The 24,432-nt window shown below is 46.9% G+C and overlaps 1 long non-coding RNA gene across 1 annotated transcript in view; it reads right to left on the bottom strand.

Annotated features, from left to right (window-relative positions):
* LOC142010415 (uncharacterized) overlaps positions 1-24,432 on the bottom strand; it is a 42,424-nt gene that overhangs the window by 8,019 nt on the left and 9,973 nt on the right. Inside the window, exon 2 of the long non-coding RNA XR_012644796.1 lies at positions 7,441-7,589. This is a non-coding gene — a long non-coding RNA (uncharacterized LOC142010415). The remainder of the gene's footprint in view (positions 1-7,440; positions 7,590-24,432) is intronic.

Below are 24,432 nucleotides of genomic sequence, written 5' to 3'. Positions count from 1 at the left end.
GTGGGGCACTACTCCATTCCTGGGAATGGAGTAAGGATTTCAAAGTTGGGCTCCCTATTTGGAAGTTAACATCAAAGTAAGGGAAAATGTGTGTAGATTCTGTGGTGGCTACTTTGAAGTAGTGCCTAACTTCAAAGTTAACTTTGAAGTTATTTCCTAGTGTAGACACACTCTAGAGATACATAATCAACCACAAAATCCATAGAATTTCTAAATAAAATTTCATGGCACATTTCCATAAAATTATGAAGTCCATTCCCATCAATTTTACAGAGCTGGAAAAACAAAATATAAAACAAATTGAATATCATATTCTCTTAAGATATTTCACAGTATTAAGAAGTTGTCTAGTTTTGCTGTCAGCAGTGATTTCACATTGTAATGTAGTTGTGATGTTGACTCATAGTGTATTTGATGTGTGGTACACAGAGCTGTGTGGCAAAGTGAGATAGCTGCCCTTGCCAACTGAACAATTGTCAGAGTATTTCACAAAAAACATTTTCAAATGAATTTTTGAAAATTTCAACTAGCTCCAGTTTGTAGGGTTAGAGAAACTGCTCGGGTTTTTTGGGTGTTTATCAAATTCTGAGTCTCTTTCAGAAGATGTCTGGCTGTTACACGGGAACGGGCATTTTCATAATATTTCTGGTGCCTTCTAGTTCAGGCAATCAGTAGAAGCACAAGAATTTGATGTGTCCACTTTCAAATGAAACCTGCAAGTCTAGAAAATGTTAATAAAAAGAAAAGTGACTAAACACCCTTTTTCAAAATTAGAATATAGTTAAGTCCAGGTGTTAGCTGAGTCCTAGCTGACAGTTTGAGTCAATTCTAACTACCTAGGTACTTAACACAATTACTGTTTTTGTAGTGTCCGATCAATAAATTTTTAGATCAGAAAGCATCTTTATATTAGCTAGTCTGACTTTCTGTTTAATGCAGGCTAAAGAATATCATCCATTTACCCCTACATTGAACCCCACAACTTGTGTTTGGCTAAAGCATATCTCCTACAAAGGCATCCAGTTTCGATGTAACACTTGGTGGTTTGTTCTAATCTTAATCACTTTACTGTTAAGTTTGTCTTATAGCTAATGTGAATGATTTTGGTCTTGCCTTTCTCCTCTAGTGAGCCCTTTAGTTTAGCCCTTTAGAATGTTTAAAAAATTCAAGCCACACTACATTTTTCTGAATAGCTGGCTTAGAATAAGCACTAAAATAGCTTTTATAGCATCCAAAAGGCCAAAAAACAAATGCAACTCTGCCCATTTTTTCCCTGAGATCCACAAGTTACATGCAAGGCATAAGTGTTTCTAAAAACCAATGGCAGAAGCATTGTGTTAAAACTTTGCATATCTTGATGACAAAAAGCTACTTAAGATAAATCTCAAATCTCAACGTAATTATGAATTAAATGACAAATTCAAAACAACAGTAAACACTACATCATATGACGTTGCTTTTAATAATTTCCATGTACGCATATATATATACAGAGAGAGAGAGAGAGAGAGAGAGAGAGAGAGAGAGAGAGATCTACATAAATATATGTAACTGAATCTGTATTTGACTAGCATTTGTGATTTAAGATATGAATCCTAAGTGTGTGTGTGCAGAGGCATGAGGAAATATTATCTGGTGCACAGCATTCTCTTCTTATCCTCAGAATAGGTACAAAACTAGCAGCACTGCTTTATCCTGTACCTGAACCTATTCTGGATAGGCCCCCCCCTCTAGTGGTGAGATGGGAGTTCAGTCTTTATGCCCAGCCAGTCTCCGGTTTCCCTACTCAGACTGCTAATAAGGATGCTAATATGTGCCACATGCACTGAACATATTGAGTTGAGGTCATAATTTATACAGATTCTTCAGGATCATAGAAGGCCACATCTATGTCATTCCTTTTATCCAACAGCATTATATATATTACAATTTTTGCACCTCTAAACTTCTAAAAGTGACCTAAAACAGCTTTCTATGTAGGTACAAATCCTGTCTGATCTTGAAGGGTCATGAAATAGCATAACTTAAACCTGCAGCAGGTGACATTAAGCAATGGTATTATTTATATTTGATAAAAAAGCCATTGCTGGCCTAGAAAGTTTAGGGCAATTTTGCTGGTGTGGGAGCTCTGTGCTTCTGCAAATCTGGACCCAGATATTCTAGGTAACCCTCCCTATTTCTTTTTAGGTCACACACACCTGTGTGCTCAGTCACCTGCTAGTATTTACAGTTCAGGAGCTCCTGAGTATCCCAGGGTGAGGCTGGATAAGTGAGGATCCTCTATCCAACCCTCTGCTCTGGTCATTTTACTTATAATTAAATACATTTTTTTCAGTTCCTCCACTTGGCTGGGACTTGTGAGCCCCGCCCCCAGTCTCATTCCTTGGAAGCTATGCAGTGGGTCTAACCCCAAAGTACCAATTATAAACTCTATACCAACAGTATATTCTGAACTTCAAAAAAATCAATTAATAAATCCAGTTTACAATAGTAAATAAAATTTAATACACTTATAACTTATATTTTCATCAGTTACTCCATGCCTGAACGTGTGCCCCTCTTCATTACAGCATTCCAGACTGTGACGGCATCTATAAACCCAGTTCTGAACCTGAAGGGATTAAAGGACACAGGTAGATCCCAGGAAGCACTCCCGCTTCAGACTTATAGAGCATAATCCAATTGGAGGGAAAGCTTAAAAGGGAGCAACCCATCTTAGAACAGGTTGGAAGACGCACATAGCCTGAGGGCTCCTGGACAAGGGTGCCTAAGAAGTCTCTGAGAAGATGAGGGCAAAGACATCACAAACCTGGGGTAAAGCTAAATCCACCCTCAGGACGCCTCGTTGAATGACGCTATACTACCCGCTAGAACAGCTGGCCCTGTGAGCGCGCTGTTAAACAGATGGTCGTATGGCCGTGCTTGAAAATCTTGAAGCTGGGAGCAGCACTCTGCTGGTCCAGCAAAGAAGTGCCGCCAAGACAACAAGGGCCAGACTGAGTCTAACTTAATTTTCATTCCTCCAAGCTGCACCACTCTTCTGAAGAAAGGAGTTGTCATAACCAAAGATCAATCGCCCTGGACCCTGGTTAGCCAATGACAGCGTGTCTTCTCTTTTCAGACTCTTCACTGCCCCCCTTCCCCGAATACCCCTTTCCTCACAAAGAAGGTGGTGGTTACTCACACAACTTTCACTGCCTGTCAGCTTGTGACAGGAAGATTACACCACACTCACCCTGCAGGGCTGAATAAAGACTAAGTGAGTCAGTGAACCCATTAGGTAGCTGTTTAATAAAACTCAGTTGGACAGGCATGGGTGAGGCCTTTAAACGCTGGGCGCTGAAACAAGAAGAGGCTGCTGGGGAAGGGCAGAGAATCCCAGGAGAAGGGGAGGAGTGAGTGGAGACTACTGCAGTCACTCTCTGGGAAATGGGAGGAAGCTTTTGGGAACTGGTTGGCCCGCGAAGAAAAGGGAAACTCGAGAGAGGAGCCCCAGACTGCTGAGCTGACAGGCCTTAGGCTGGAACGTGCAGACAAAGGCAGGCTCTGGTCCCCTACCAGCCATGAGACAGTGGCATGAGAGGACTGCCTGGGACTATTGAGGAACTAAACTACCCTGGAAGGGTAGGATATGGACACTGACATAGCTGAAGGGCCAAGTAATGAAGAGGATGCTGCGGCCTCTGGGGCTCCAGGAGTTACTGCAGACAGACAGAGTGAGAGTGTGCAAGCCATGGATGGGGAAGCAGGAGCTTTGGGCTTGTGCTAATCCCCAGAATACCAGGGGAATTGCCAGTCTGCCTCTGTACCCCCTGCCGGAACATCTCTGCCTTAGCTTTACTCCCGCCCCCTGCTCTTGACCTCTGCTCCATTACAACCTGCTGGTGCTTTTCCTTGCCACACTCTGCGGGTATGTCTATACTTTCCAGGAGATCAGCCCAATCAAGGTCGATCTTCCAGGGATTGATTTTTTCACTCCTAGTGGGGACACACAAAATTGAACTATCAGGATTGACAGTTTACCTCTGTGCTCCTCATTATTGTGAAGAGTAAGAAAGGTTGATGGGAGAAACTCTCCCATCGACCTCCCTCTGTGATGGCAGCCAGATAAGCTGATCCTAGATACGTTGACTCCAGCTATGCAATTGTCAGAGCTGGAACTGTGTATCTAGGATGGATTTTCAGGTCTAGTGTAGACTTGGCCTTATCGAAGCCCTTCTCTCCTAAATCATGCCTCTCTCCTGCTCTGAACCGATATTGGTTAGAAATAAGGATTAAGGGTGTGCCCCAAAGCCCCATGTAGTCAACAGGAAGAACAGAAAACTCATCTGTTTCAATCAGCTTTTTGACCAAGCCTGGAATGCGTGAAAGAAAGGCAATTCTTGTGTTAATTGTTCCCTTTCTTCGGACAGTGCTGGTGAAGTTGGCACTCTCTGTGTAGGCTGGTGAAACATGGAGGGTGGAGGGGATGTACAAAACTGGTCTGTATAGGAAGGAATGATTGCACACATGTGCTGTAAATTCTTCTTCTGAGATTAATGTTTTCCTGTGGATATAATTGGCTGCCTTCTGGTTCAGGCCAGATGACCAGTTATATTTCAGCACAGCTATAAAGTTGAATCTAGATGAAATATTTGGACAATGGGAGCCAATGTCTGTGAACCATTCCAGAAAATTATTAAATAAACAAAAAACACTGGAACATCTGATAGCAGAACATAATAATACTTATTACATTTCATTCAAATATAATATTTAAATTCTACTGCATCAGCTTGACTGACAAAAATAAATCAACCAGTCCACTCTGCTAAAAAAAACAGGTTACCATAGCATCACCTTCACATGAATGGCAGCATAATATTTCTCAGTGAAAAGCCTAACCACATGCATCAAGCTACCAACAGACTGTCGCACCAGAATAACTCTGTAGATTTGTTTGCTACTTAAATGTACCCATTCTGCATGATGCTCAAATATCAGTAAGAGATGGAAGAGAACAAATTCTAGTTCTACTAAAGTCAGTGGGCCTTTTATTATTAACTTCATTTAGAGCAGGATTTGGCTGTGTGGGCTATATTCTGACCTCATTTACACTGATGTAAATTGAGAGTGATTGGATTAATAGTCTACATTTACAATTATGCAAATAGCATCAGCATCTGACCGGTTGGTTTAGCCCTGTAGTCTAGATTACTTCCCCTATTCTAGCCACTTTCCACCCGTACACAGTAGGAAGCCTGACCCTAACGAGGAACCTCATATACACAGGGAGAAGCTTTCAGTGAGCATAAAGCCAGAATAGCTGTCGCCTGTGCCAGCTACCCTCCCCTGTTGCAGGTAGCTACATCTTCATCTCTGTTTGTGGAGAGAAGGCCAGGAAGCATGAGAATAAGTACATTATATACTATTTTTTCCTTTAATAGGAAGAGGGATGGACTCTTGGAACTGAAGAAAAAAATAACTTGGATTGTGACAGAGCAATTGGAGACAAATATAAGAAGAGCAAATGGGCTACTCCCAGCAGACATCCTCCTTGAAGGAGTAGAACTACACAGAAAAGTGAGTGAGAAGAAACGAATTAGAAGCCCGGTGAAGTGTGGACTTGATTCTTCCTGGTACTGAGCAGCAGTCAATTACATGCTTAGACACTTTGCTGGACGAGGGTCAAAGTACTGAGCAGCGCACAGAAGTTCAGAGCCAGAGTGCTTATCACCTCACCTAATAGAAGAACTTTGTGAGTGAAAGTGATTGTGACATGAAGAAAACATCTCTAATAATACAATAGGAAGTACTCCAATCCGAGGTGGGAAAAATACCCAGCAAATTACCTGACTAAAACTGCAGCTGGCTTCACTTCTGGATACATGTGTACAATCAAGATGTGATGTGTGTGTATGCATGCACGTGTGTGTGTACTGTTATTCTAATGTGTTTCCAAAGGGACACAGGTGACTTGTACTTAATTACTTCTTCCCCTCCCCCAAGCAGCTGTACTTTTACTTTAGTAACTTTTTGGGTACTTTTTTCATCTCTGACTACAACTATTTGGCACCTTTCACCAATGGATCTAAAAGCAATTACCAAATGTAACCAGTTTACACTGTATATATTATATAACACAATATGGCAAAATACAATAGTTTGGGGTTTGAAAATAGGTGGATCTTCTTTATAGGAAAAATATTACAGTCTAACTCAATCATGTCAGTATTGCAGTGGGTACTTAACCCCTCTAAGAATCAGTCCACTTCTTTTTAGAAGCCAAACTATGTATCTAGGTGCCTAATTTTAGGAATTCTATGATGGAATTCTCAAAAGTAGCCTAAGGGAGCGAAGTTGCAATAGGAATTTGAAAATCACATCTTTATGTTTGAAATGTATAAAAGCTGTAAAAGTTTTTATCCAGAATGATGTTAATATACCATAATTCTGGTACTCAGATAAGGTTTTAAGTTATTCATTATTTGTTCAGTCTGTATTTCTATTTGAGAGGTAGGTTGACTGAAATCACCCGAACACTAGACATTTGTGCACAAAACACAGCCTCATTTACTATTCTGAGGGAGTCTTTATAAGTTCAATATTTGTGGATTTGAATCTGAATCATAATCCACTTCAAGTTGCTTTCAAATTTGGCCAAAGAAAAGAAAGGAGAAAATAATTTATATAACAACGTGAAATAAAATGTACAATCAAAGAAAACAATGTTTGTTCATCAAGTCTGTCAGAACCTCTTCCCAGGAATGTATCTTATCAGTGATCAGTCTGAGGAATGATCTGTTTCATTTTACTTTACCCTGTATGTCAGTGGCAGAAGAAAACAAACAACCAGCAATCCTGATAACTGTAAGAAGCTGGTGTCATCATTCAGTGGAAATGAATTCTAATAAGCCTGTTCTACCATAACTGTAGCCTGAAATATCCTCTTCCTGTCAACCCTTATTACAATCATTTTCTGGCTTTCCCCTTATTATCCAATGTAGTAGGGAAAAAAAAGAGAAAAACATATGTTTGTAAGTTCCCTGAGAACAAAGAGGACTGGGTTTAGTCTTGACTTTTGCAGAACTGTAGAAGCTGGTGAATATGTCATGTTTTTCTCTTATGAATTGTCATATCACCATATATTTGCTAAATAAGCTCACATGTGTCTTCACAAAGCTCTGAAAATACTGGAACACTAAAGGCCAATCAGAAGACTGACTGCCCGATCTTGCTAATCCTCAAAATATTTTAAAGAGCTGCTCTGATCCTTATCTTACCATCTTCACTGACAAAGGCACATGTTGAATGAGATTCTGTGCTATACCTCTAAGAGGCATGGTCTAGAAATTGCAACCACCAGAGAGATGGGGCTAAGGTGGTTTTAAACCATGTAGCTGCCCTCCTGATCCTGGGCTGCCCCAAGGGCTGCAGAGATCTCCAATGTACTTTATTTACCTCTGGGAGACTATCTTGGTAGCCTCCCTGGTTGCTCTGTGGGCTTCGATATTGCCCCCAAATCTCCATAGTACTGCATGCTACTCTGTACAGACCTGGCAGCAGCATAACTCCTAGGATGGTGCTCGTAGGCTGTCTTCAACAGTGCCCTGCAAAGAGGAAAATTCACTCTATTGAGAATTGACATGTTTAGAGCCCTTCACAATTGCTGCTCCACCCAGTACAAAGAGGCAGGGGGATGCCCTTTTAGTTTCTATTTATGGGCTGATGCTTCCATAGCTTTGTTATTGACTTCGGTGGGGCCAAGATCAGGCCCTTAAAGCACATCTATCCCACAATTTATCTAGATGAAGAAAGTAGATGCAAAAATGGTAAAACAGATTTCCTCCACTTTGAGGGATTTATGCTACCCTTCCTGCTGGGAGACCATTCTCCTCGGGCCCAACTTTGGAGACCTCAAAAGACTAAATGCCCACTGATGTCAATAACAGTTTTGTATGGTAAGGACCACAGGTTCTGACTCATCAGGCCCACCAAAAGGGGTGGCAAAGAGGGCAGCTGAATAAATTGCCCATTCAATTGATTCCTTTAATCTAGAGACTGCACAAACTAATAATAAGAGATGGTGCCTGCCCCAAAGGGGGGGGATGAGAATTTAAACGGATGAGAAAGCTAGAGTGGAAGAACAGAATTTTCATCCCCCATCCTAGTGCAGTCTTTAGACACAAGGCACAGTCTTGATCTCATTCATTCAAATGTAATGCAATATTTTGTATTAAATTTCAATGTAGGACCATGGGAGGTAATATTCCATGTCATGGGAGCCTTACTATTTACTTCAGAGGCATAGTAGGTTCCAGCACATAGTCTGGTACTCTGTCGCTGATTGCAACCAGTGTATTAGGTGTCAAGGGAAGGGGGAAAATTGCCCATAATGTATCTAGTCAATTTTATGAGAACAAGAGGGAATGTCCTTCCTCAGGCCCAACAGGGAACATGTTATGCCATTAAACTGGAGGTTAGATTACCCTTATCATAATTTTAGTTTGCTTAGTTACAGATGTTACTGACAGTCATAAAATTATCCAGCTCTTTTAAAAATCCAACCACAATATGTTATCTTGATGACTATCTATGGCAATGAACTCCACATATTAACTAAATGCTGAGAAAAGGGGGAATTTCCTTTTACTTGTTCTACATTTACTGCCATTTAATTTTATGGGGAAACAACATACTTTTCACAGTTTAGATTTATATTTCAGGGCTGTGTATGCCTCAGTTCTTTGATGGATCAAGAATAATTTCAGAAACCATCAATGCAGTTTGATTTTTATCACATCAACTACTATAGCCATTTGCCAAAGCATAAATTAAGATGAAGCTTAAAGTGGTTCATCTGCTAGTGGCCTCCTGGGATGGATTTGTTCTTCCCATTCCCTTTGTCAGCACCACACTATGTTCAATTAGTCACCTTTCAGGGCTATCAAAAGAGATTTATTTTCAGAATAACCTAATAATGTCAGAAACAACACTGTTATGCTCTATCACCCTGTGGGATGGATACTACAGAGGGGGAAGAGAATGATTGTATTGACTCACTTTGCCTTGCGTGTTTCACGTGACTGATGAACTGCCTGACCAGTTTAGGAATCTATGAAGGGTATCATAAATAACTCCCTCACACTCCTTCAGACTTTCTAATAACACTGTGGCAGAACAGTTACAACACTGATTCACCTCCTATTTCTGAAATAATTATTTCTTCACACAACTCCAAGTCTGCTTGGAAGGCATTATATATGCTGACTCATGTTTTATGCCATTAAAGCAATTAAGAAGAGCTTTAAAAATAATTTCCTTGCCCTCCGGAGGTTCTGTTAACAGCTATTTGGGCCCCTTGCACATATATTTCTTTTTACAAGGGCAAGTCTGAGCCTTGGTTCTGCCACCTGTATAGGAAAACATGTCGTTGTACCTCCTCAGCAGAAGCCTTAGGAAAGAACTGTGACTTACAGAGACAGAAATTCCTCCTCAGCTCCTCAGTTACTCTCAGGAGGAAACAATGTGAACCACTTCTTTACCTGGCACAGATTAATCCTCCTATCCTGCTCCCATGCCCTGCTAAATCCAACGACTGGTGCACTGGGGGAGCAAAACCAAGATTATGAATTGTCCTTCCTCTTCATCCATTCCCCACCCACCTTAGGTGGGGACCAGGAATACTAGGTGTGCAGCTCTACCTTACATCCCCTATGCAGGCTAAGACATGGACAGGTCACAAAGGGAGGGACGAAGAAGGGGCATTACTCCCATTATGTATGGCTGCATTCAGGCCGGGCAAGCACTGGCCCAAAGTTACTTGGTACTTCTAACAAATACTGTACAGGTTGAACCTCTCTAATCCGGAATTCTCTCATCCAGCAACATCCATAATCCGTCATGATTTTAGTTAGCTGGACAACCGCTTACCGTGGGTGTAGCTAAGTTTGCTGTGGTCCCATAAAGCTTGTTTATAGACACCAGTCCTGCCTCTCTGTGTTCCGTGCTGTTATCAGCTATAATCTACCACTAAATGTTTTCTAAGATCCCAGTAAGCAGTGGACGTATTGGTAATGATGCGAGACAATACTGATCTCCTGGAACCAGCAAATTCTCTCATCTGCAAATGGTCAGGTCCCGAGGGGGCTGGATTACAGAGGTTCACCCTGTAGGGCTATGACTACACTAATGAGCTTTGCCAGCAAACCCCTGGTTTTGTTGACAAAACTGATGGAATGGCCACGCACAAAATGCATCGCATCAAGAGTCTGTCGACAAAACTTGGCACTTCCGCCAACAGCGTTCTGCATCTCTTCAGTGACAGTTTCTGTCGACAAAAATTCCATGTAGACACTCGGGGGAAACCTCTGTCAACAGACAGAGCTTTCAGTTCACCAGGCAGCTCTGTTTGATGAGCTTCCGATTGGTTATTCTGTCGAGAGAGCGGCTGGGTGTTCTGGCTGTTCTCTGTTGACAGAGCAGATTGCTCTTTTGATATGCTTTGGTGTGTGGATATGATTTTTTGACAGAAGTTTTGCCAGAAGATCTCTTCTGACAGGAACTTCTGTCGACAGATTTCTGTCATGTAAACATAATCCTAGCTGTGTTTAAGAAAGGCTTGGGTGATTTTATAGTCACGAAATTCATTTGCATATGTGAGCTAAGATTACAGTCCGTGAAATTAACTCTCAAGCACAATGAATAAATTGACTACCTTTTGGAAATAGGAAGGAATCTACCATACGTACATAAGATTGGTCCATTATGGTCAGGTGGTCCCTGAAGCTGTCTTCAAGATAATAAAGTCAAAATGCTGCTTTCAGTGATTTAAATAGGTGGGATAACAGGAGGTAATAGGGATGGATAAATTTTAAGACATGCAAAGAATATTTCAGTCTACATTATTTTCTCAGTACAAGAGATGAAATATCTTAGCCGCGTCTACACGTGCACGCTACTTCGAAGTAGCGGCACTAACTTCGACGTTAGGCGGCGAGACGTCGAAGTCGCTAACCTCATGAGGGGATCGGAATAGCGCCCTACTTCGACGTTCAACGTCGAAGTAGGGCACGTGTAGACGATCCGCGTCCCGCAACGTTGAAATTGCCGGGTCCTCCATGGCGGCCATCAGCTGGGGGGTTGAGAGACGCTCTCTCCAGCCCCTCAGCTCACTGGTGGCCACGTGGAGCGGCCCCTTAAAGGTCCCCTCCCCCTCCCTTCCTGTGCAGGAAGCTGAGGGAACGTGCAGGCTGCAGCCTGCACACACGGCCAGCCTGCACCACCCTCACCCCCCCACAGAGCTGCGATGGCTGGTCGGCAGCCCCCCCAGCGCCCCCAGGGGACCCCCCCCAAGGGAAGCCAGGGCAGCCAGGCTGGCAAGCGGCAGCGGGGCCCCTCCTGGACGGAGGCTGAGCTGCGGGACCTGCTGGGGCTCTGGAGCAAGGAGGAGGTGCTCCAGGTAATGGGGAGCAAGAGGCGGAACGCGGATGCGTTCGCTCAGCTGGCCGACGGCCTGGCTGCCCGGGGTCACCCTGCCCGCACTCCTGACCACGTCAGGAGTAAGGTCAAGGAGCTGCGGCAGGGTTACTCCCGGGCCCAGGATGTGGCCAGCCGATCTGGGGCCGCCCCCATCACTAGCCCCTTTTACAGGGAGCTCAGGGACATCCTGGGCTCCCGGCACACCTCCTCCCCTCTGGCCACCCTTGACACCTCGGCCGACGAGCCCCAGCAGGCCCTGCAGACGGAGTCCGCCCCGGAGGCAAGCCCCGCACCCCGGGGGCCCCCCCCGGAGGCCATCCCCGGGACATCGCGGCAGGAGGAGGAGGAGGAGGAGGAGGAGGAGGGGGGCTCCTCCTCCGCAGAATCCGGCCTGCAGATCCTCCTCCTGCCATCCCGGAGCAGCAGCAGGGCCTCCACCCCCCGGGGATCTCCGGACCGTGGGAGCGGACCGACAGGTAGGTACCCCCCTCTGGTGGACACCCCTGGGATTGAGGGGCGGGGGTAAGAGATATGTGTCCAGGGCCCCCCACATGCTCACATGGCCATGGCCCCAAGGACACCAGGGCCATGGCCCTCACAGCACTGCATCAGCCCCTGCCCCCCCGCACCCCGCATGACAGTGCCATGCCCCATCCCCGGGCCAGGGGGGAGCGGAACCTCGAGGGGCCCCCAGGAGGAGGGGGTCGGACACCCCGCAGCAGCAGCACGTGATGGAGTCGGGGGAGTGCCAAAGGGAGACTCAGGCTACATATGAGCAACAAGAGCCGAATAGCTCCCAGGGCCAAAGGAGGATCCTGGCGCTACAGCTGGCAGGTGACACCTCTGCCCTGAACAAACAGGAGGGAGGAGCCGAGCTGGCTTGGACTTGGGGGGTGAGGGCGGGGTCCACAGGTAGAGGCTAGGGGAAGGGAGAGCTGGAAGGCAGCCAGCCTGAGGAGGGGGAAAGCTGCATCCCAGAGGGGCACCCCTTGGGGTCTTCTCCCCAGGATGGGTTGGAAGGACTGTCTCTTCCGACAGCTGGTGCTGTCACTCCTGGCAGAAACTGGGCATCTGTGGCCTAAGAAACCTCTCCTGCTCTCAGACCCTGCGGGGTGAAGTGAGAGTCGCTCCCACCAGGGGACGGGGTGCAGGGCAGGGGGACCCCTGAACCCCATCCATCACAGCAGCATCTCCCGGGGACGGGGATGGGGAACCTGCAGCACAGGGCTGGGGGGACAAAGGCCACAGCTCGGGGCCCACACTAACGCCTGTCTCCATTCTTTTTCCCCCTCTCCTCTCCTGTGTCCTGCACCTGCACCATCAGAAGGACTGGAAGAGAGCACCGGTGAGGCGTCAGTTGTCCCGGAGAGCCCTCCGGGACCATCGCTCCAGGCCAGCCCCTTGGCCAAAGACCGACCGGCCCCATGGCGGGCTAGACGGCGGACCCCACGCCACCAGCAGCCAATGGCGACGGACCCCCAGCTGCTGGCCATCCACCGTCGGCAACTGGAGGTCGCGGAGCAGCACCTCCAGCTGCAGGAGCGGGCGCTGGCCTGGCGCCAGGAGGCATGGGGGGCCTACATGGAGACATTTAACCGCTTGGTGGACTACCTGGCCCCCCATGCTGCGCCGGCCGCCACATTGCCCGCCCTGCCTGCTCCTGCAGCCCCACCACCAGCTGCTCCGCCCGTCGCCGTCCCGTCCGCCGTCGCCCCGCCACCCACCGGCGAGGGCCAGAGCGCCGAGGGACCCCTGGAGCCACCTGACACTCGCCAGCCACCGTACCTTCCGGTCCGGCCCGCCCCCACCCAGTCACGGACCAGGCTGCGACCGTGGTGGGGCTCCCGGCCGCCAACGCCCGGTGCTGGGCTATAGGGGTGAGGGGCCCGGGACGTGGCCCCCCCCCTTGTATATAGTTGGACCCTGTTCTTTTCTGCCCCCAGTTTGCCTCGTCCCCCCCCATGTAAATAGTTCTCCCCTTTATCCTCCCTGGTTTTCTTTTGATTATTGAGGACTGTTGTTTCTTTGTGTTGCTTTATTTTTGTACATATTGCTTTTGTTCAACATTTTTGTACATAGTTTTTGGTTTTTGGTTCAAATATTTATTTACACTTACAAAAAAAAGGTTCGGAAAGAAAAAAAAAAGTTTAAGTTCAGCCACAAGTGCGTGCTGTCATTTGTCCAGGACAGGTGGGAGGGGGGTGCGGTGGGGTGCTCCATGGTGTAGGCGTTGGGGCAGAAGTGTGGTGGAGGAAGGGGCGGGCAGTAGGGGGCCTGGGCAGAGTTCACCCCGCAGCCTGTTCATCAAAGTGGGCCCGCAGGGCCTCCCGGACCCGGGTCCCCTCGGGGTCCACCTGCCGACTGGGGGCAGCAGGTGGCTGGACGTCGGCCCTGCCGGCCTCCGCAGCCCAGCCCTGGAAAAAAGTCTCCCCCTTGCTCTCTACCAAATTGTGCAGGGCGCAGCAGACACCCACAATCTGGGGGATGTTGTTGGGGCCCGCATCCAGGCGGGTCAGGAGACATCTCCAGAGTCCCTTCAGGCGGCCAAATGAGCGCTCCACCACCTGGCGCGCATGGTTCAGGCGCTGGTTGAAGCGCTCCTGGCTAGCGGAGAGATGGCCCGTGTAGAGGTGCATGAGCCACGGCCGGAGGGGGTATGCCGCATCTGCGATGACGCAGAGGGGCATGGTGGTGTCCCCCAGAGGGATCTCCCGCTGGGGGATGTAGGTCCCCGCCTCCAGCCGGCGGCACAGGCCCGAGTTCTGGAAAACCCGGGCGTCGTGGGTGCTGCCAGGCCAGCCCACATAAATGTCCTGGAAACGTCCCCGGCTGTCCACCAAGGCCTGGAGGACGACAGAATGGTAGCCCTTTCGATTCAGGTATCGTCCTCCACTGTGATGTGGGGCGCGGATGGGGATGTGAGTCCCATCCAGAGCCCCGAAGCAGTTGGGGAAGCCCAGGGTGGCAAAGGCGGCGATGGTGGCATCTGGGTCCCCCAGCCTCACGAGCCTGTGCAGGAGCAGGGCGTTGATGGCACACACAACCTGCAGGGAAAGCACATGGGACAGCACCAATGAGGGGTAAGCAGGGTGTGTGTGGCCCTGCCCTGCCCTGCCCTCCCCTGCCCTGGCCCCCCTGCTCTGCCCTGCCCTACCCTGCCCTGCCCTGGCCCCCCTGCCCTGCCCTGCCCTCCCCTGCTCTGGCCCCTCTGCCCTGCCCTGCCCTCCCCTGCTCTGGCCCGCCTCCCCTGCCCTGCCCTCCCCCCGTGGGTTCGCTTACCTCCATGAAGACAGCCCCGACGGTGGCCTTGCCGACACCAAACTGCTGGCCCATGGATCGGTAGCTGTCTGGAGTGGCCAGCTTCCAGACAGCGATGCCGACCCGTTTCTGCACTGTGAGGGCACGCCACATGGCGGTGTCCTGGTGCCTGAGTGCGGGGGTGAGCCACTGGCACAGCTCCAGAAATGTCTGCCGGCTCATCCTGAAGTTCTTGAGCCAGCGGTCGTCGTCCCACTCCCCAAGCACCAGCCGCTCCCACCAGTCGGTGCTGGTGGGGTAGCTCCACAGCCGCCGGCGTGTGAGGCGGGGGGGGCGGGGTGCTGCAGGGGTAGGGGCTGAGCCCTGCTGCCCTGGGGGCATCTCCTCCTCTGGGGCAAGGAGGTGCTCAGCTGCCTCCCGCATGGCACGGAGCAGGGCAAGCCCTGCTCCTGCCGGGAGGGCTGGGTGGACCTCTGGCTGCTGCTGCTGCTGCTGCTGCTGCTGCTGCTGGGGGTCCATGACTGCGGCGCCCGGGGTCTGTGTGCCTATGGCTCCTCAGACTGCGTGCTGTGCAGGCTGAGTGTGTCTGGGAGGGGCCCTTTAAGGGAGCGGCTAGCTGTTGCCCCGGAAGCGCTAGTCCACCCGGTGACCCTGTCTGCAGCTGTGCCTGGCATCCCTATTTCGATGTGTGCTACTTCGGCGTGTAGACGTTCCCTCGCAGCGCCTATTTCGATGTTGGGCTGCACAACGTCGAAGCTGAACATCGACGTTGCCGGCCCTGGAGGACGTGTAGACACTATTCATCGAAATAGGCTGTTTCGATGTCGCTACTTCGAAATTAGCTACTTCGATGTAGCGTGCACGTGTAGACGTAGCCCTTATCTTAGTCCCTATATTCAGTTGGGGCTCTATTCCATGGAGTTTTGCTATTGACTCTGTGGCTGTGTCTATACTAGCACCCCACTTTCGAAAGGGAGGTGCTAATAAGACACTTTGGGATATGCTAATGAGCACTTCAATGAATATGCAGCACCTCATTAGCATAATGGCAGCCTCAGCTCTTCAAAAGTGCCGCTTTTAATCATGCACAGCTGGTCTACGTGGGGTCCATTTCAAAAGGACCCCACACACTTCGAAATCCCCTTATTACTATAACCAAATATGAATAAGGGGATTTTGAAGTGTGCGGGGTCCTTTCAAAAAGGACCCCCTGTAGATTAGCTGCACGTGATCGAAAGCAACACTTTTGAAGTGCTGCAGCCACCATTATGCTAATGAGACACTGCATATTCATTGCATTGCCTCATTAGCATATCCTGAAGTGTCTCATTAGCATCTGCCTTTGGAAAGGGGAGTGCTAGTGTAGACATAGCCTGTGAGAGCAAGATCAGCCCTTAACAGCCCACATTTTTATCATGACCTTCCTGTACTTCATGCAATATAGTGTTTAAAAAATTGAAGGGGTGGTCTTAAGAAGTGAAAAAGGCTTCTGGCACATTGTATGAGATTTTGAATGACAATTCTATAGCAGTAAGCATCCCTCCTTAAATTGTTCTGTGACCTGAGTTGCAAGCCATCTCGCAAAACTTTCCATATCCATATGAACATTTGCATCTTGCCCTTTTGTATCACTTTGTTTTTTAAACAACAAAAGCCAAAGATCTAAATTGTTAGAAATTATTACATAAAATACACTCACCATAATGTATTGCAAAAAGCATAAAAAAGTGAAAATAGAATTAAAATATAAATCAGATAAAGTGTTCCTGACAATATTTCTATTGCAACATTTGATTTTTTATTGTGGTGATGTTATTCCCAAAAGAAAATATCAGAAATGAACACATATGTTGCTTAGGGTTACTTCAGACCTGTACTGTATTTTTAAATGGAACCTGAACTGCATATGAGAATAGGAAGTGTTCTATGAAGCATTTTTAAGAGAACCTTCTTATTTAGGTCCAGTTCTGATCTCACTCCAGATTTGTTGTATTTTATTCCAAAATAGTCTCTTTGACTTTCCTGGGTCTTCATGTGGAATAAGGTTCTAAGTGACGGAAGACTGTGAAAAATTGGCCTTTAATAAGCACTTATAGTCTGGTTAAATTACAGTCAAACTTCCCTGAATAAAGTCTGGCTGCATATCTGCGTAGCAGCCTGTTAACCTGACAAATTATGAAGTGAAACGTCCACAAAGTAAGGGGGAAACAGAAGAAATGTGTGAGCTAGCAATCACCAAGCCTATTAAAGTGCTCCCAAATCTCACCCTGAGGATTCCCTATAGTTCCTGATGTTTTGGCTTGGCCATGAGGCAGGTTGGTGAGGCAAAAGTGGTGGGGAAGAGGTGGAAAGGGGGAGGAATGACCCTGGAAACAAAATATTGGTTTTACACCACAGGATATCTGTTACAGGGGAATTTCCTCTGGCGCCAGCAGGTATTTGAGCAGGCAGCTGGATGTATCCCAAAGGGGGGCGAGGGAAGGAGTAGAAATAGAGATGGAAGTTTGTGGAGTGGGTGAGGGGGAGATCAAGGCATTAAACCTTAAAACTGTTTGGATGACCTGTGATTATTAGACCACAAGGTTTTGAGCACATGCGGTGTTTTTCCCATTAGTGAAGGTAGAGGAACAATCGTGAAGAAATACCAGATTCCCTCCCTAAGTACTACTGTGTAAATCTTCAGGCCTATTGCCAGGCCTTCAGTTTATGGAATGTTTTTGTTCCTTTGCACTGGATTGTTTGATCCTGCAACTGATGTGAAAGAGGCTAGGCGTTCCAATAGCATCTCTAAAGCAGGGCTGCACACTCTACCCTCGTTGTTTGGCCGACTGTTTGGGCCCATTGTTAGGGGCATTGCCCAGTAGCAATCAAGCAATATCATAGAGTGGACCAATAAAGTTTCACCCTAGAACTCACCTTTTAGCAAATGTTTGCTCCCCATGGGCTTGGTAACGGGGAACTTCCTTGGAGGTCTGACAGATGATTCATTAAACTGGAGCTGTCCACTGAAGTGCTCAGTACAAGTGACTTTGATTTATTTGGATTTGTCACTATAAAGATCTCTGGAGACAGCTATTTATCCAGTGTGATCCCTGACAAATTGTCCAAGTGGACTGGGCAGTGCACAGGGAGGACAGTCCTCTATGACCCTTCTCATGGGCTTAAATGAGAACAGGTAACAGCCTCTCTCCCTGATCAGAAACAGGCACAGAAATCAAACCATTTATAAAGCCTGCTCTGCCCACCTAGGAGTTAGTCTCACACACACACACACACACACACCATTTACAGAAGCACATACTTAAATGTATGCATAAGTGTAAGTGCTTTGCTAAACAGGGGTGGATTTAACCATGGGATCAACTGCATTTTTGAATGGGAGTCTTACACAGACAGTTGTTTAAATTCTATCGGAATTTACAAAATACCTGGATAAATTTTGGTGGATTTTCCATCACTGTAAATTTTAAAATCAAGACTATGATGTTTTGGTATAAAATTTGATCTTATTCAAACAGGAATAAGTATAGGAAAGTTCTGTGTCTTGTGCTATGCAGTTGCTCAGACTTGATAATCACAGTTATCCCTTTTGCTTTTATAATCTATAACTTTCTTATCTAAAACTGGGAACATCAACTAGAAATCTAATTTTGTTGATAGTGTATTTTCACTTTCTCCTTCAGCTACTCATATTAACTCCTAAACTCCCACCAAGGCCATGTCTACACTACAAAATTAACTTTGCAGTTGCTTACTTTGAAGTACAACTTCAAAGTAACAGACTTCAAAGTTGAACATCTACACACACCCTACTTCGAAGTTAAACTTTGAAGTAGGGCACTACTCCATTCCCATGAATGGTGTATGGACTTTGAAGTTGGGCTCCATACTTAACTTCGAAGTAAAGGCAAAAGTGTGTAGACTCTCTGCTGGCTACTTCGAAGTAGCATCTAACTCTGAAGTTAACTTTGAAGTTAGTTCCTAGTGCAGATGCATCCCAAGAAAAGCAGGGGTGAGTATCTGCTGCTGCTTTCTTAATCTGCCACTCAAACAAATCTCATTAAAATCTCTGTCTTTGATAGCTCTCTTTTATTATCAGATAGCAGGATAGTTAGTTGAGCATGGGGCCACTACTGGTGTGTTACAGAACTGTTTTCTAGAACACATTTTTTTCTGTCCTGCCTTCTGTACACCACTACTGGTTGTTGGGCAAATAAAGAATGCTCAATTTGGGTCCAGAAGAGATGGTCCAAGTAAGATGGAAAGAAGATTAAAATATAATAATAAGGCCAAATAGAGAAATACACCAAATTAATAATGGCCCTTCTATAAATTATGTTGCCATTATGTGAGGTGCTTAGCTTTATATAGATTGATTCTCCTATCACTTACCCCAGTATAAATCAGGAGAGGGTTAACTGATTTCAATGGTATAAGAGTGGTATAAAACTAATGCAATTGAGCTAAGAATGAGGTTCAGTGATATCTAAAGTAGAGCTGTGCAAACAACTGATTTCTTGGATTGCTAGCCAAACCGAATAATAATACTAAAAAAAAATTCTATGGGGCCTCCCTGAAATGATTTTTTAAATTTTTTTAACTGAAAAAGTTGGGAAAAAGTCATTCCAGGCCAGACAAAGTGTTTTGTTTCAATCAGATATGTCAATCATTTTTAGCTGTTATAAAAATAATATAGTTGAAGTGAAATTTGAAATAAAAAAGGCATTTTGACTTAAATTTGCAAAATATTTCAGCTCACCCAAATCTGCATTATTGAGCGAAATGAGGAAAACTTCACCTAACTCTAATCTCAAATAGTGTGCCAAGATATACATGACTTATGGTGTGCCCTTTGTTGTTAAAAAGAACTCCAGCCTACCTCCTTTATTCAAGGTGAATAGTAATTTATCCTTCAGGTAGTTATGGATTCAGATACTAAGCATCATTAAGGAGGGCAGGTTCTGGTCCTAAATAAATCACTTCATCTTGCTGTTAATTTAGGAAACCCAGGATTTTAAATACAATGATAAATGTTTTCAGAGACAGTGAACAAAACACAGAATCTAGATAGGAGCTGCAGACAGTGTGAGCTATGGGAGAGCAACTGGGAGGGTCTTTTCATCCTGCATGGTAATTGGATGATTTCAGCCTGGGGGTTTTGCATGGCAATCTGTCTTGCTAAAAGTCAGGGTAAGATAAACTGTGTTCTGTCTCTTATTTCTGCAAGAAAGAAAACAATTGAAGGACTGATCATTCACCAATGCACTTCCCCTCTCCTTCCCAAAGCCTCCATGTATCCCAACAAGTATTCCAGAGCAGTGTGGGTTTCCTTATCCATTTTAAACTTAAAACAATGAGTTTAGAGTAGTTTGTGTGTATTTTACAATTATCTTTGAAAAAAAAGTGCTGGAGAGAATTAATGATGCATTTTGGTGAGAAAGATACATAAAGCATTTTGGAATTTACTATGGAAAAGCACAGTACAGTATTACTGTTGTATGTCTCATCTATATTTACATGTCAACTACATAACAGTAACACTAACATTAAAGAGATACATTTGCAAAATCAGCCTCTCCTATTGTACCCATGGGTATGTATTTGTATATGCAGAAAATCACATCTTTATGCACAAGTTTTATGGACATGCAAACTTGAGATTTTCATATTTTATTGTGAAACTGTATAGTGTGCAGCCCATGTAGAAGCCTCTTTGAAAATTTAACACACATCAGCTGTGTCTACACGTGCACGCTACTTCGAAGTAGCGGCACTAACTTCGAAATAGCGCCCGTCACGGCTACACGTGTTAGGCGCTATTTCGATGTTAACATCGACGTTAGGCGGCGAGACGTCGAAGCCGCTAACCCCATGAGGGGATGGGAATAGCGCCCTACTTCGACGTTCAACGTCGAAGTAGGGACCGTGTAGTCGTTGTGCGTCCCGCAACATCGAAATTGTGGGGTCCTCCATGGCGGCCATCAGCTGGGGGGTTGAGAGACGCTTTCTCTCCAGCCCGTGCGGGGCTCTATGGTCACCGTGGGCAGCAGCCCTTAGCCCAGGGCTTCTGGCTGCTGCTGCTGCAGCGGGGGATTCATGCTGCATGCACAGGGTCTGCAACCAGTTGTCGGCTCTGTGTATCTTGTGCTGTTTAGTGCAAGTGTGTCTGGGAGGGGCCCTTTAAGGGAGCGGCTGGCTGTTGAGTCCGCCCTGTGACCCTGTCTGCAGCTGTGCCAGGCACCCTTATTTCGATGTGTGCTACTGTGGCGTGTAGACGTTCCCTCGCAGCGCCTATTTCGATGTGGTGCTGCGCAACGTCGATGTTGAATATCGACGTTGCCAGCCCTGGTGGACGTGTAGATGTTATTCATTGAAATAGCCTATTTCGAAGTTTCCACATCGAAATAGGCTACTTCGAAGTAGGCTTCACGTGTAGACGTAGCCATCAGCTGCTAAGATCATGAAGAAAACCCCTAAAAGACAAATTAGACGGATAACAAAGATAACAAAGGCAGATTTGTTGAAAGACTTACAGGCTGAGAAGAAAAAGATAGGATGGGAGCAAAGGACAAAGAAGAAAAATGGGCAAATGCAAATGTATGCAGAAAAGAAAGGAAATGTATATGGAGCTATTCAAACTAGAAAACAGACACATGGAAATTTCCCTTGCTGAATTAAAGTTGTCGATGTCTCTTTTATCAGGTCCATACGCAGGGAGTGTGTGAAGGGTGCTTTCACATCCTTCCCAATGCGCCACGTGCAGGGCTGTCCCAAGAAAGGCGCAGGATCCTCCCACACTGCTTCTCCCCCACTTTGACCTCTGGCATCTGCCCAAACAGGCTGGCTGGGGATTACCTGGGAAAGGGAGCAAGCAGTGGACAGCAGCAGCTGCTGCAGAAGGCTGTCTACCCCGACTTTCCCTCCTCCCCTCAATCCCCCCCCCCCGCACTCACCACATGGCACTGCCCTGGGTCCTCCTGGCCCATTGAGCTCTGCTTCTTCCACAAGGGAGGGGTGTGTTCAGGCTGAGCCCAGGGGAGAGGAGCGTTGGGACCTAGCAGGGGCAGGATTCAAGCTGAGCAGGAGGTGGCGTAAGAGGACAGTTCGGTGAGTGGGGTGAGGAGCCAACATGGGGATGGCTGTGCCCATGCCAGTCTGGGCCTGGCCCCAGAAGTCCGGTATGGTAACATGACCTCAGGGTTGTTCCCCCACCCTAACACACACACACACACTGTGCCCTACTCCCCACTCTCAGCCCGTTACCTCCTGTACTCCCTCACCTCAACACTTTGCCCTGAGCCCCTCATTAACCTTGATGCCATGCCCTGGGCCCTTACATGCCCCAAACCTTTCTCCTGAACCCCTGGCATCCCCAGCACCTACCTTACCTTCTGCACCCCCGCACATTGCAACCCCCTGCCCTGCACCCTTCCTGCACCCCAACCCTGATTCCTGCACCTCCATGTCCCCAGCACCTTGCCCTAACTCCTGTAATCCCCACACACTCCGACCCCACACCCCATTCATTTTCATTCTATTTGATTTTATATTAAATAAGCATCGTCAGCATGGCCCCTAATTATCCCTTATTTTAATATATTGTCTTCACATCTATGGACTGTTTACAATATATACTTATATCTAGGTTGTTCGTTCGTACTGATGGTGCACATCCACACGCTACCTCAGTATTGGTGTTGTGCATAAGAAATCTTAACATCCCCAAAAGGAAATTCAGCCCATCCAAGGATGGAAAATCTTAGCGGGAACACTGTTCCCTTGTCCTGCATGCCCTCAGGAGAGCCACAGCACATGTGTGGGGCTGGTGGTAGCTAGGAGAGCCCCAGGTGTGCAGCAGCCAGGACCTCAGTGTGTGGGGCAGGTAGGAGACAGGGAGAAGGGTCAGGCAGCAGGGGCTCTAGTGAACATGGGCATGGCTGCCAGCAGCTGGGGAGAGGGGCGGAGCCAGCTGGAAGTGGGGTAGGAGGCAGGGCCTGCTTGAGAACTGGGGGTGGGAAGAGAAGTGCAGAGCCTGTTGGGGAGGGTGTGGGGATGGTCCACGTTTACAAACAAAATCACTATCCCCCGCCCCCCACCATTCCTGCAGATTGGCTGTTTATTTTCACTTCTACCGCAAAGTCAGAAAGCTAGAGCCACGGTGACCATCTGTCCTGTATTAGGCAGGACAGTCCCGTATTGGGATACCAAAAAGGCATCCTGACTTACTTTTAAAAAGGGACTAATTGTCCTGTATTTGGGCCGTCCTCCTGCTGACCTTTTCTGCCAGCAGCTGCGCAGGCACAGCTGCTGGCGGGAGTCACTTCTCCGAGCCTCGGGGAAGCGGGGGAGCATGGGCAGCTGCTGCATCCCTGCCACTTCCCCGGGCCTCTAAGGGAGGGCCATCAGCTGCGGCTTCCCCAGGGCTCAGGGAGCACTGGGGGTGCCTCTTTCCTGGGGTTTCTGGCTAGGGCCAGTGGCTGCCACTTTCTTGGGGAGGGTCAGCAGCTGCCCCCTTCTTCCTGGCTCCCTGGGTAGAGCCAGGAGGAGCCGCCCCTCCTGACCAGATCCCTGTCCCAAATACGGGACAGGGAGATACGGTCATCCTAGCTAGAGCCTTCCTTATATCAAACTCATCCCTGTTCGGTGTCATAGTCATTGCCTTTTGATTAGCTGCAATGGGCAAATGTCCTTTTATGAGGCACCAACAGCTTCACTTATGGGGGCGATCCTGCTAGCGCAGGTTCTGCCTGCTTCTTGTGATCCCACTTTTTTTTCCCACTGTAACACTGTACTATAAGAGTTGAATGTGTGCTGAAGGCCTCAGAGATCAGGACCCCAATCAAGACCTTGATGTGTCAGAATCTCCAAAGAGCTCAGTTCTCCTGGTGGGCCCTAAAGAGGGGGCTAAATTTTGAAACGGGATAAGCATCCAACAGCTCTTGTTGTAGTTTGAGTGTATTGAACTTGTTGGAAAGGCTGAGTACTCATTTAAGTATGTGTGTAACCCGCTGGTATCTGTGTATGTTACTTCATCCCACTGTGCGTGAGTGTTAGGTTCTCAAACAAATACAAACTCTGGCTTTTTAATGCAAACTGTAGCGATTCATGCTTCTAACTTTGTCTGTCTCTGGTTCAACCCCTAGTGAGTCAGCCGAATCTGATGGTGAAAATATGGCCCCTGTGATCTTCATCGTTATATTGATCCTAGACAGTTTAAATCAGAATATCTAAATATTTATTTGTGAATGTAAATAGTCATTATTTTCTTTTTTTCATTTAAGCTGTTGGCTTCGGATGGACCCATTAAATTAAACTTTTTTAAAAAATATAAAGCAATAAAAATGTTCCTATTTTATTATGTGTGAAACTGCTGGGTTTTGAAAACCGGCTGAGGCAAACAAGGTTTGATTCTCCGCACACCTCTAGCATGTCATGAGTCAGTATAAACTGTTGGATGCTAAAATACTGTGTAGATGCACTTTAAAAATGCCCAGAAATTAAATCATTTTACAAGATAACTGGCTAACAGAGGTAATCTGTAAACAGCAACGGTTAAAATCCTCACCCCACTGAAGTCAATGGGAGGTTTGCCCTGGATTCCAGTGGGGCCATCATTTCCCTCTGAGCATCTCCATTAGTTATTTATTCAGCAGACATAACCTGAAGTAAGTCTCTTTATGGAAGAGAATTAGGGTTGCAAAAAAGTGTAAGGAA

Source organism: Carettochelys insculpta, chromosome 3 (assembly GCF_033958435.1).
Source record: "Carettochelys insculpta isolate YL-2023 chromosome 3, ASM3395843v1, whole genome shotgun sequence".
In the NCBI taxonomy this organism is placed as follows: Eukaryota; Metazoa; Chordata; order Testudines; family Carettochelyidae; genus Carettochelys; species Carettochelys insculpta.
Note: the sequence above shows the minus strand (reverse complement) of the source record. Positions and strands in the feature narration are given on the sequence as shown.